Below are 10,318 nucleotides of genomic sequence, written 5' to 3' on the forward strand. Positions count from 1 at the left end.
AATGTGGAGTCACAGCCCCATTCTCTCACAATAATCACACATCAATCACCAAACACTTCATCACTATCTCTGGATGTGGATATGTTATTCCCATCAATTCCTGATTCTCCCTCTTTACAACTCAGGGAGAAGCCCCACTCAAATATAGGTGATCATCATCTCTTGGATGATTTGTTGGATCACCCGCAAATTCTTTCAGATATAATTGAAGGATCTGTGTCACCACATCTCAAATCAATCTACACAGATTCAACAGTTATATCACTTTCAATTTCAACTTCTTTTCCTTCTTCAACGGATATCACTCATCCGTTGACAAGTGGTTGTTCTTCAACGGATAAGCTTAACAGCAGTTATCCGTTGATAACATCAGTTTCATCTTCAACGGATATTCCACATCCGTTGACAGTCTCTACACAAATAACTGACTTAATCCCAAGTGTAGAAGACATGAATACTGTGCAATCACTCTTAGGATTGAGGGAAGGGAGTGACAATTTGAGTGAGAGGCTGGGTTGCTCCCAGGCAAAAGGAGAGATTGAGAGCTCAAAAATGCATGCTATTTCTTCCAGTATGGCAAAAGTAAGTGAGTGGAGTACCACCTTAGTAGGTGAAGGTGAGGGAGTGAGATGTGTGAGCCAGGGGGAGCCCCTGATGCAAGAACATAGAGAAAAAGAGAGAAAAGCAGGTACAGTAGATACAAGGGTGGAACCAGCCATTGCTAATGAGTCAATGATTGTGGATGATGCTGAAAAGGAAAGACAATTTCAGCAACATTACAAAGCTGTAATTGATAACATTTCCTTGGATGCTGACACTTTTACTCATCCTGTGACAGCCTATCAACTGTTGGCTGCTCAGGGCAATGAGAAAGCAGAAAGGTCACTAAATCTAGTGCACACAACAGAATCTCTTCAAAGGGATAAAGCTGCCATTAACAAAATGCCTTCTACAGCTGGTGAGCCATCTGAGGAATTTGGAGCAAATTCTGATGATGATGACTCTATTTCTTTTGATGGAAGCATGAACTTAGGGGGAGATGAAGGCCCTAGTTCAATTCCAAATCTACCTGAATGGGCCTTGACTAAGGAGTACAGATCAGTGGAATTCAATGTCTCTTTAGTCAAACAAATCAACACTATTCAACAGGCCATTCAGAATACTTCACATGCAAGTATCAAGGCTATCCTTCAAGCTCACCTGGACTCACTGCATCTCATGAAGCTGCAGCAAGTGAAGCAGAATCTGAGTATGGATGATCTCAGGAAGGATATTGCTGACTTGAAAACCTATACTTCAGAAAAATTGGATTCAGTCATGCCCTATGGTACATTGCAGGACTTGGTTTTGAGATTGAAGAAAGAATCAGTTACTGAAAAAAGGTTGGCCAAGTTAGAAGACAGAGTTCAAGTTATTGAAAATTCTGTGGCCACCATTCTTCACAATCAACAATCTCAAACCAGTCTCCTAATGCAGCTGGCAAAAGCACAAGGCTTGACCCCTCTCCTTGATGATAACAAAAAGGGGGAGAGTATAAGGGAAGGGGAAGGAGAGCCATCTACAAAAGTCAACATATCTAAAGTGCTAGTTCCTGCCATCACTACTTCTCCAATTATTCAAATCAAGGGCAAGCCTGATGGAATTGATTTGATTCAGCTTGCAGCAGCTGAAATCCAAGTGAAAGAGCAAAGGAGGAGAATTGATGAAAGGTTGCAACTGTTGTTTGGTTCTACACAAGACAAATCAACATCTGTGAAACACAGCACAAAAATTGAATCAATCAACATGGAGCTCATGCCAGTAGGGAGTCATAAGGATGGAGAAGCTTCTTCCAAAGAGCTACAAGCTATAATCCTCAAGCCCAATGAAAGATCCAATAAGGACTCAACAAAGAATCCTTTAAAAGAAGTGGACTTTCCGCCTACAAAAGATGATGAGAACAAGATTTTAGGCAGGAGTATTGCCTATCTCAAAAAGTCCATGGATGAGGCTGTAAGGAGAAATAGAGCTATTATCATTAGAGAGGGAAAGAGCATATGTGTGATGCAAGGACATCCCAAATTCTCAATAGCCAAGAAGGAAGAAGCCAAGCAATTAAAGGCTGACAAAAGAGCACAAGCAAAGCTTGAACAACAGCTAAAGTCAAGTCTAGTTGAAAAAGAAAAAGGGATTGAAGTCAGGGGTGAAGACAAGACTACAAACCTAGATGAGGTTTTAGGGAGTATATTTGGTGAGAGTGTGGAAGAAAGAGAGGAATGGCAGAAGGGAAACAGAAGAAAGGCCAAGGCACATAGAAGGAGTGGAGATAACACTGAAGTAACCAAATCTATATCTAAACCACTATCTTCCATACCTGAACCCCTTGTTGCTGATCCCACAATAAACATCCATGGTGAACCAATCATTCCAAAAGAGGAACCTATTGATTGGGACACTATCAAATTGCTTACCTTTCTAACCACTCTTCCACCACCAAAGAAACAGAAAAGAAAACCAAAATCTACACCTCCCATAACCTCTAAGAAATTCACTCAAAAACAAAAACCTAAGCCTAAGTCACCCATTTCTAAAGATGATTATGTTCACATCTGTGACATAAAAGAAATTTCAGACATTGAACTCTATCTGGATGAGCTGGAGGATGTAAGGGGAATAGCTGCCTACAGACAGCTACCAGAGAGATTAGTGTTCAGATATAAAGGAGCTGGGGAAAGAACATGGCCTCTCCACAGGATTCTGGATGAAGGCTACTCTACCTTGATTAGAGTCTTTTCAGCCATACAAAAGGATTCTGGCTTTACCAGAACTGCCAAGACTGAAATTCTCAACAAGATAGCCAATATAAGGAAAACTTGGAGGGAGCCCAATGCTTTACCCAGGACTTTACTCATTCAAGAAAGGGGAATTACAATTCACAAATCACCTCATTGGTTGATGGAATTTAGAGATGATAAAGGAGTCAGAAGATTTTTCAGACTTCAAGACCAACTCAAGATTGCCAGCAATGAAACTCTCAAAGAAATGCAATCTAAGTTGGATGTCAGTGTTGAAGATGAAGCTGAATTCTTCAGACAACTCCAACTCCAAATTGAGGAAAATGACAAAAGGCTAGGAAAGAAAACCAGGGAACAAAGAAGAAAAAGATGATCTGCTCAGACTAAAGGAGTGTCCTTGGAAACACTGTAAATCTTCAATTACCTCCTAGTACATACACTTTTGCAGCATTTTTAAATTTCTACTTAGTTTCAATTCATATATCTGTTAAGTGTTTTGTTATCATCAAGTTAACCCTGAATTTATGCCTACAATTCTTATAGACATAAATAGGGGGAGATTGTTAGGAATGTATGTGCATTAGTTTGATGATATGTTTAACAAAATACTTAAGTAGAAATTTAGTGTCTGTAGCCTCAACGGATAAGACCACTTTGGCTATCCGTTGATGGTGTAGCTTTACTTAGAAATAAGTTTAGTGTTGTAGCATATTTCAGTCTCTGTATTTAAAATGTAATTCTTGGAAGTTGAGAGAAACTATGAGTCATGTTGACTACTAGATGATATGCAGATAGGAAGGCCAATTGTAAATACTTCATGCCTTGTAATTTTGTATAAGTGAAGTGGTATCAACAGATGACTTAAAGACCTTCAACGGATAAGAAGCTAAGCTTCAACGGATGTCTCTAAAGCTTCAACGGATAAAGTCATCAACGGATAACATCCTTCAACGGATGAGTGCATCAACGGATGAAAGTTTCAACGGATGTTCTGATGATTAGCCGTTGATAAGAGGTAGTTGTACCTACAGACAGAGGCACATGGGTTGATAGAGACAACTGAGATGTGGTAGCCGAATTTCAGGAACAACAGAAAAAGCAGCCGTTCTTCTCTGGTACAAAGATGCAATAGTCAACAAAGTACTGGAGTGAACAGGAAAAGAAGCAAGTGAAGATCTTATTTTATTACTGTATTTTATATTGTTCTTCACTTGTACACTTGGTAATATATATAAACCAAGTAGAAGCTAGTAATCAGATGAGAGATTTTCCAGAGCTGTTTAGAAAAACATTGAGAGAAAATTCATCTAGTTTGTACTAGGATGCAGCTGTGATCAACATTGTTTAATCACAGATTTTCTAATATACCATCTCTGGTGGAACAACAAATCCACCAGAAAAGTTTTTAAGGTCTGTTGTGTTCTTTACATTTGTGCTTGAATATATATCTGTCTGCATTAGCTTAAAGCAATTCACACACTTGTTCTTCTTGAACACACAACCTTCATAAACTGCTCAAAACTTGAAAAAGTTTTGAGATTTACATTCAACCCCCCTTCTGTAAATCTCATTGTTAGTCCACTAGGAATAACACACACTAATCACTCCATATGAATGATGAAAATTACTGTGGTGGTCTATGTTATTTTAGATAAACAGTCACTATGTCACTTTGCACAAATTCCGAGGACAAGTTCTAGTTACATGTTCTAATGATTAAGTTCTGAAGTCTATAACTCAGAACTTGTATGAGGATTTACTAAGATGGGCATTCCTTTTTCGAGTTAAGAAATTATGTTCTGATGACTGTTAAGTTCTAATATAAGTCTAAATTCTGATATTACAGTCTAATGTTTTCCTTGACTTATCTGTGCATAAAATTTGATAATAGTCTCAGTTAATAATTGAATATGTTGAAGTGGAAGATTAATAGTCACTATGGTTAGGGTTAATGGTATTTGTACCTGAACAGTCCAAAGTTACTTGTTTCTTGTGCGCTTTAAACCATGTTTCCTCTTTCCAATGAATGTTATTCTTTTTCAAAGTCTAGGGAGACGAGGTAGAATTAATTCTACCTGTCAGCATTCAATTTCTTTGCGTCTCCTGGCATTCTCTTGCCTATATAAGCAGCCACTTCACATCAGTCTTTCCATCAAATTCTTCTCACACACTTATCTTCATACTTCTTCTTTCAAAAACACAATGGTCAGATACAACATGTTTTTGAACTACCAAAACTTCAATATGGAGCTAAGTTGTGCCGAGTGGCAGCAGGAATGGCATGTCACATCCATTCCTGAGGAGATATGGGACTCTGTCCCACAGGAGGCACTGACACGCCTCCTGTTCTTCTATATGGACTACCATCGCCATCTGGAGCGATTGGAGGAGGAAAGGCTGGAAGCTCTCCGCCAGCAAGAGCGAATCATCAGACTCGCCATTCTGTTTGTCGAGAGTAGGAAGAAGAAGAAATGATTTAATCTTGTCTTCTTCCTGTTTTTCTTCATCATCAGCTTTGTCAGGCTTCTTAGCTAGGACAAAGGCTGTTGACGTTAGGTTTAATGGCTTAGGGAAATCTTGTACAAGTACTGATATAATTTCAATTTCATGAATGTATTCTCTTGATATATTAATGAAAGTTTTTTTTACTTCAAAATTTTGTCTCTGAGTTATTTTATCTTGTGTTGATAAATCCTGATTGATATTCTGATGACCATATAAATTTTGTTTTATATTAAGTTCTGATTCATTTTCAGCACTTACTTAACTAATTTATCTTGGTCATTTTCATGTGATGTTTTTTCAGAATATTAATGATGCAGTGAAAAATAATTCCATCAGTGCTAACGGTTTAAATTTTGAATTAAAACTGTTTCTCTTGATAAATGGAACGGTTTTTCCTTGAAACTAGGCAAATGGGTAAGTAATGATTCCTGTTTTCTCGAGCCCAGTAATTGTCTGTTATTACTGCATGTCTGACAGGTGTTCAACGGTAACATTTTTGTTCAGAGTATAAGTACAACAGAGAGAAGATTTCTTTAATATTTTATTTTCTTCATATTTTATCTCTCTCCTTACTTTTACTCTCTTTCTCTTTATCTCTCACGTTGGTTTCTCATACAGACATTATATCAAACACCTAACAGGCATACTTGAATCTCAATTTTTTTCACATGGCACCAAAGGATTTAATCATTGATGGAGCTAAGTTTGTCCCCAACAACTATGCTGCAGTTCTTGATCACACTGAAGCTCCATCTGAATTGCACTTTATGCAAGATCTTCTTGCACATAGTGAGGTTGGGTATGCATTAACACAACCTGAATTCTTTTCAAGCCAACAAGTTCTGAGGTTTTGGAGGACTGGACTTTTTGATGATGGTGGTCAAAGTGGAACTCCCAGTATTATCTTCCAAGTGGGTGATTCATCCTTTGTAGTCACTCCTGGTACAGTACGCAGGGCTTTACATCTTCCAGAAGATTGTACTTTCTCAATTCCAGAGGACTCAGCCCTTCGGGAGTTAATGGCTGAATTGGGATATGAAAAGAGTCTGATGAAACTTGGACAGTTGAAACGGGCTAATATCAGAAGAGAATGGAGTTTCTTTTTTGATTGCATCACCAAAGCTTTTGGGAACAAATGTTCGAATTTTGATGCTATTCCAATTTTGAGTCAGCACATAGGGTATGCACTTATCAATCAAACTCATTTTGATTTTGCAACTGCTTTAATTGGTTTTATTGGGGATAGGATGACAGAGGATCGAGATGTTGTTTATTTTGCTAGATTCTGTCAACTTATTTACACTTATTGTACTGATGAACCTCATTTAGTCAGCACCAAAACCCCACCTTTTAAGGTTGCAAAACGATACTTTAATGACCTGGTAAATGCTGATACTAAGAAAAAAGTGGTTAGACCATTACAGATTCCTCAGTCTGTAAAACAGATCCTAGTAAATGCTGATCCTGATAATTATAGATCTGTTTTCTCTGATGTCCAACCAACTCCAAACACCCAAAATCCATCAACCTCAGTACCTACCTCTCATTCTACTCAACCTACCCTCAGAACATATCTCAAATCCTATCTCTCCACTTCACAGACTGCTCAACCTTCATCTTCAGCACCTACTGTGAAATCTTCATCTTCCAAGCCAAAGAGGACAAAGAATGTTCCTCAAACACCTCAAAAGAGAAGAAGGATTGCATTGAGAGATGAATCTGATTCTGAGGAACCGGTTCCTGCTAGAGAACCTGTTGTAACTGAAGCTGAGAAAGAGATTTCTCAGCAGGATTCTGAAATTGGGGGTTCTAGGCTTCTCAAGAGGCTTAGACGAATGACAGTTCCTGAAACTCCCAAGGAATCCAAATCAACAAGGAAGTACAAGAAACAGAGGGCACAAAGGCCAGTCTCAGATGATGAAGAGGAAGCAGCTAAGGAAGGGGATCAGGAATCTCTGATCTCACAAGACAAAGAATTTGCTCCAGTCACTTCTTCTCCATCAACTCCATCTCAGGAAGCTGTATCTGACAAGGCTAACTCACCATCTGTGTCTCTTGTTGATCCAGGCACAAGTGCTGATATTGATGTTCAACACTTGGTTGTGTCTGAAGTATTTTTCTTAGAAGCTCCAACAGCAAATAATCCTTCCATAACACCTGTTTCTGATGCTGTTCAAACTCCAGAGTTATCAACAACACCTTCTCTGCATCAAGATGCTGATGATCAGACTTTAGGTGAGCATCAGGATATGGCTGTTGATCAGAACTTAGTATCAGATCAGAAATTAGAGGATGCTGAAGCCTCCATTGCTACTCACACTGTTGTCTTATCAGAAGATACTGATTCTTTAAGTTCTGATGCTGCAAATGCTGGAGATACTGGTGATGCTGCTCCAACTGTAGATGCTATTGAAGCAGGTCCTTCAAGACATACTCCTCAACAGAGTCTTCCTAAGTCTGAACTGGTACAGAAGTTTGTTACCGGGGAAGCACCAGTACCTTGGAGTGAAACTCCTGCAGGAAAGGAGTGGACTAAGGAATGGAACTCAGTTTCATGTGTTCCAACTGAAAAACATCTTGCTGAGCACTTGACTAAAGCTGATGAAATGTTAAATTCTGATGATTTTAAAACCCAGCTTAGAGTCACTGCATTGAGTACTAAACATCTACAAGGTCTTCATTCAACTACTCATGCAGAGCTACACAAGATTCAGGAGAACTTTATCAAACAGGAACAAGTTTGGAAAATTGATAAGAAAAAGTTCTTTCAACCTACCATTGACATGATTGCTTATATTGAGAAAACTCAAGAGAAACAACAGGCTCAGATTGATGAAATTCTGACAAATCAAGCTTCTCAGCAATCGCAACTTACTGAAATCCAATCCTCAGTGGAATTACTTATCTCTCTTTTACTACCTGCTGATGCCAAAAAGGGGGAGAAGGTAATTAAGTCCAAATGCAAAACTAACAAGACACTGCAAGGAAAGGATGATGGAAATGATGATCAAGGATACTCTGGAATGGGTAGCGGTCATAGTCAAGGTAGAAAGTTTACATCAAGACAAGCTAGTCATAGGACAAGTTCTGATACTGGGAAAAGAATAAGTTCTGCTGCTGGTAAAAAGTTAAGTTCTGATGAACTTCTAGATCTTGATGAGGAAATGTCAAGACAGTTATTTCTTCAAGAAAATCCAGGAATGGACTTGGAAAGTTTAAAGGAAGAAGAAGCCAGACTTAAATCAGAGAAAGTAATATCCAAATTTGAAGCTTCTGGTTAAAAGCCACTTCCAAAACTCAAAGGCATTATGATCAAAGAAAGGACACATACTGAAGCAACATTGGCTAGATCACAACCACATATAGATCCAAGATCCAAGGGTAAAGAAAAGGTTGGTGAACCTATCAAGGTTTATGTACCTCCTGAGGAAGAAGAAATTACTGATGAAAAGGATGATCTTGCTCTGACTTCAAGAAACATTCTTAAAACAACCTCTGACATGGCTCAAGTTGTTCAGAGTCAAGGAATTGTAAGTTCTGATATTCAGAAGAAGCAAGTAACCTCTAACATAGCTCAAGTTAACTTGATATCAGAAAATAGATCAAAGACACTCCTACCAGGATTCACTAAAGCAAAACAAACTCAATCTTTGAAGACTACTGCAAGTGGTTTTGAAGCAAGAGTAGTTACTGGAAAGGAAGCTAGAGATAAAACTGGATTGGGAAGTGCTGATGAAAGAAGAGTACACAATACTACCAATGATCCAACTTCCTTGAGTGAACCAGGTATTGGAGCAACTCCTGAGAGATTGAATCAACTGGAATCTGTATAGATGGTTTACCATACCTACTTGAAAGAATACATCATGTTGTATTTCATGACAGATGGTAGGGTTTATCATATAAGACAAAATGCCATTCCATTGAAGTATTTTGAAGAATTGGAGCATGTACTTTTCTTACTTCAAGTGGATGACAGAATAACAGGGACTGCTGCAAACTACTTAAAAGAACAGATTCAGAGACAGAAAAGGCTTTATTCTGTTAAGTCTGACATCATATATGTTCCAAAGTACAGAGATCACAATGGTGATATTGTTGATATGAAACATAATACTGCACAGATCAGAACATATCTTGGTATTAAGGGACTTGAATTCAATCTAGAGTCTGACAAAGCTTATGTCATAAGACTGGATTAGGAGTTGAGAAAAGCAAAGATAAATGATCTCAGAGCTGCAATCTTTCAAACTGGTGAAGATACTACAGAGCTTAAAAATGTTAAAAGGAGAATGATTGATGAACTCAGATATGCTGAGAAATGTTTGTTGAAGAACTATCTCAGAACAACTCCTGACATCAGAGAGATCAGAAAATGATGAAGCCAAGTCGAAGATCTACAACTGCTTAAATTCTGATATTTATACAGACTGAAGTTGTTATCAGAAGTTGAAATTGGTAAAAGCTTTAAGGACTGTAAGTTGTAGTTATCTAGTCTAATTCTCATACATTTGTACTTAATGTTTTTGACATCATCAAATATCTGTTAAACTTGTATATTATGTTAATTTACAAGTTGGGGGAGATTATTAGATATATTTGATAATGTCATGGCTAATATGTTTTATGTTTAGCTTTCAGATCTTACTTGAACAGGATAAATCAGTATTTAACTGTTGATCAGTACTTATACTGGAAGTCAGGACTTAAGGATATCAGTACTTATGTTATCAGGAGATAATCATCAGAAGATAGATATCAGAACTTAAGTGCTGAAGGACGATCAGATAAGGACAACAGCTGATTAAAGGAAAGAAGATCAAGATAAACATAGGAAGAGATATGCATGAAGAAGGAATTCTGTAAAGAATGGAATACTTGGAAGAAAAGATATCTGATTGATATATTTTAGGAAGCAGAATTATATTCCATATCAATTAGCGATTATCTTGTAACTGTGTAGTATATAAACACAGACATAGGGTTTACACTATAAGTGTTATCATATTCGAGAAGTTTATTCATTGTAACCCTAGCAG

Source organism: Apium graveolens, chromosome 9 (genome assembly GCF_009905375.1).
Source record: "Apium graveolens cultivar Ventura chromosome 9, ASM990537v1, whole genome shotgun sequence".
Taxonomy (NCBI): domain Eukaryota; kingdom Viridiplantae; phylum Streptophyta; class Magnoliopsida; order Apiales; family Apiaceae; genus Apium; species Apium graveolens.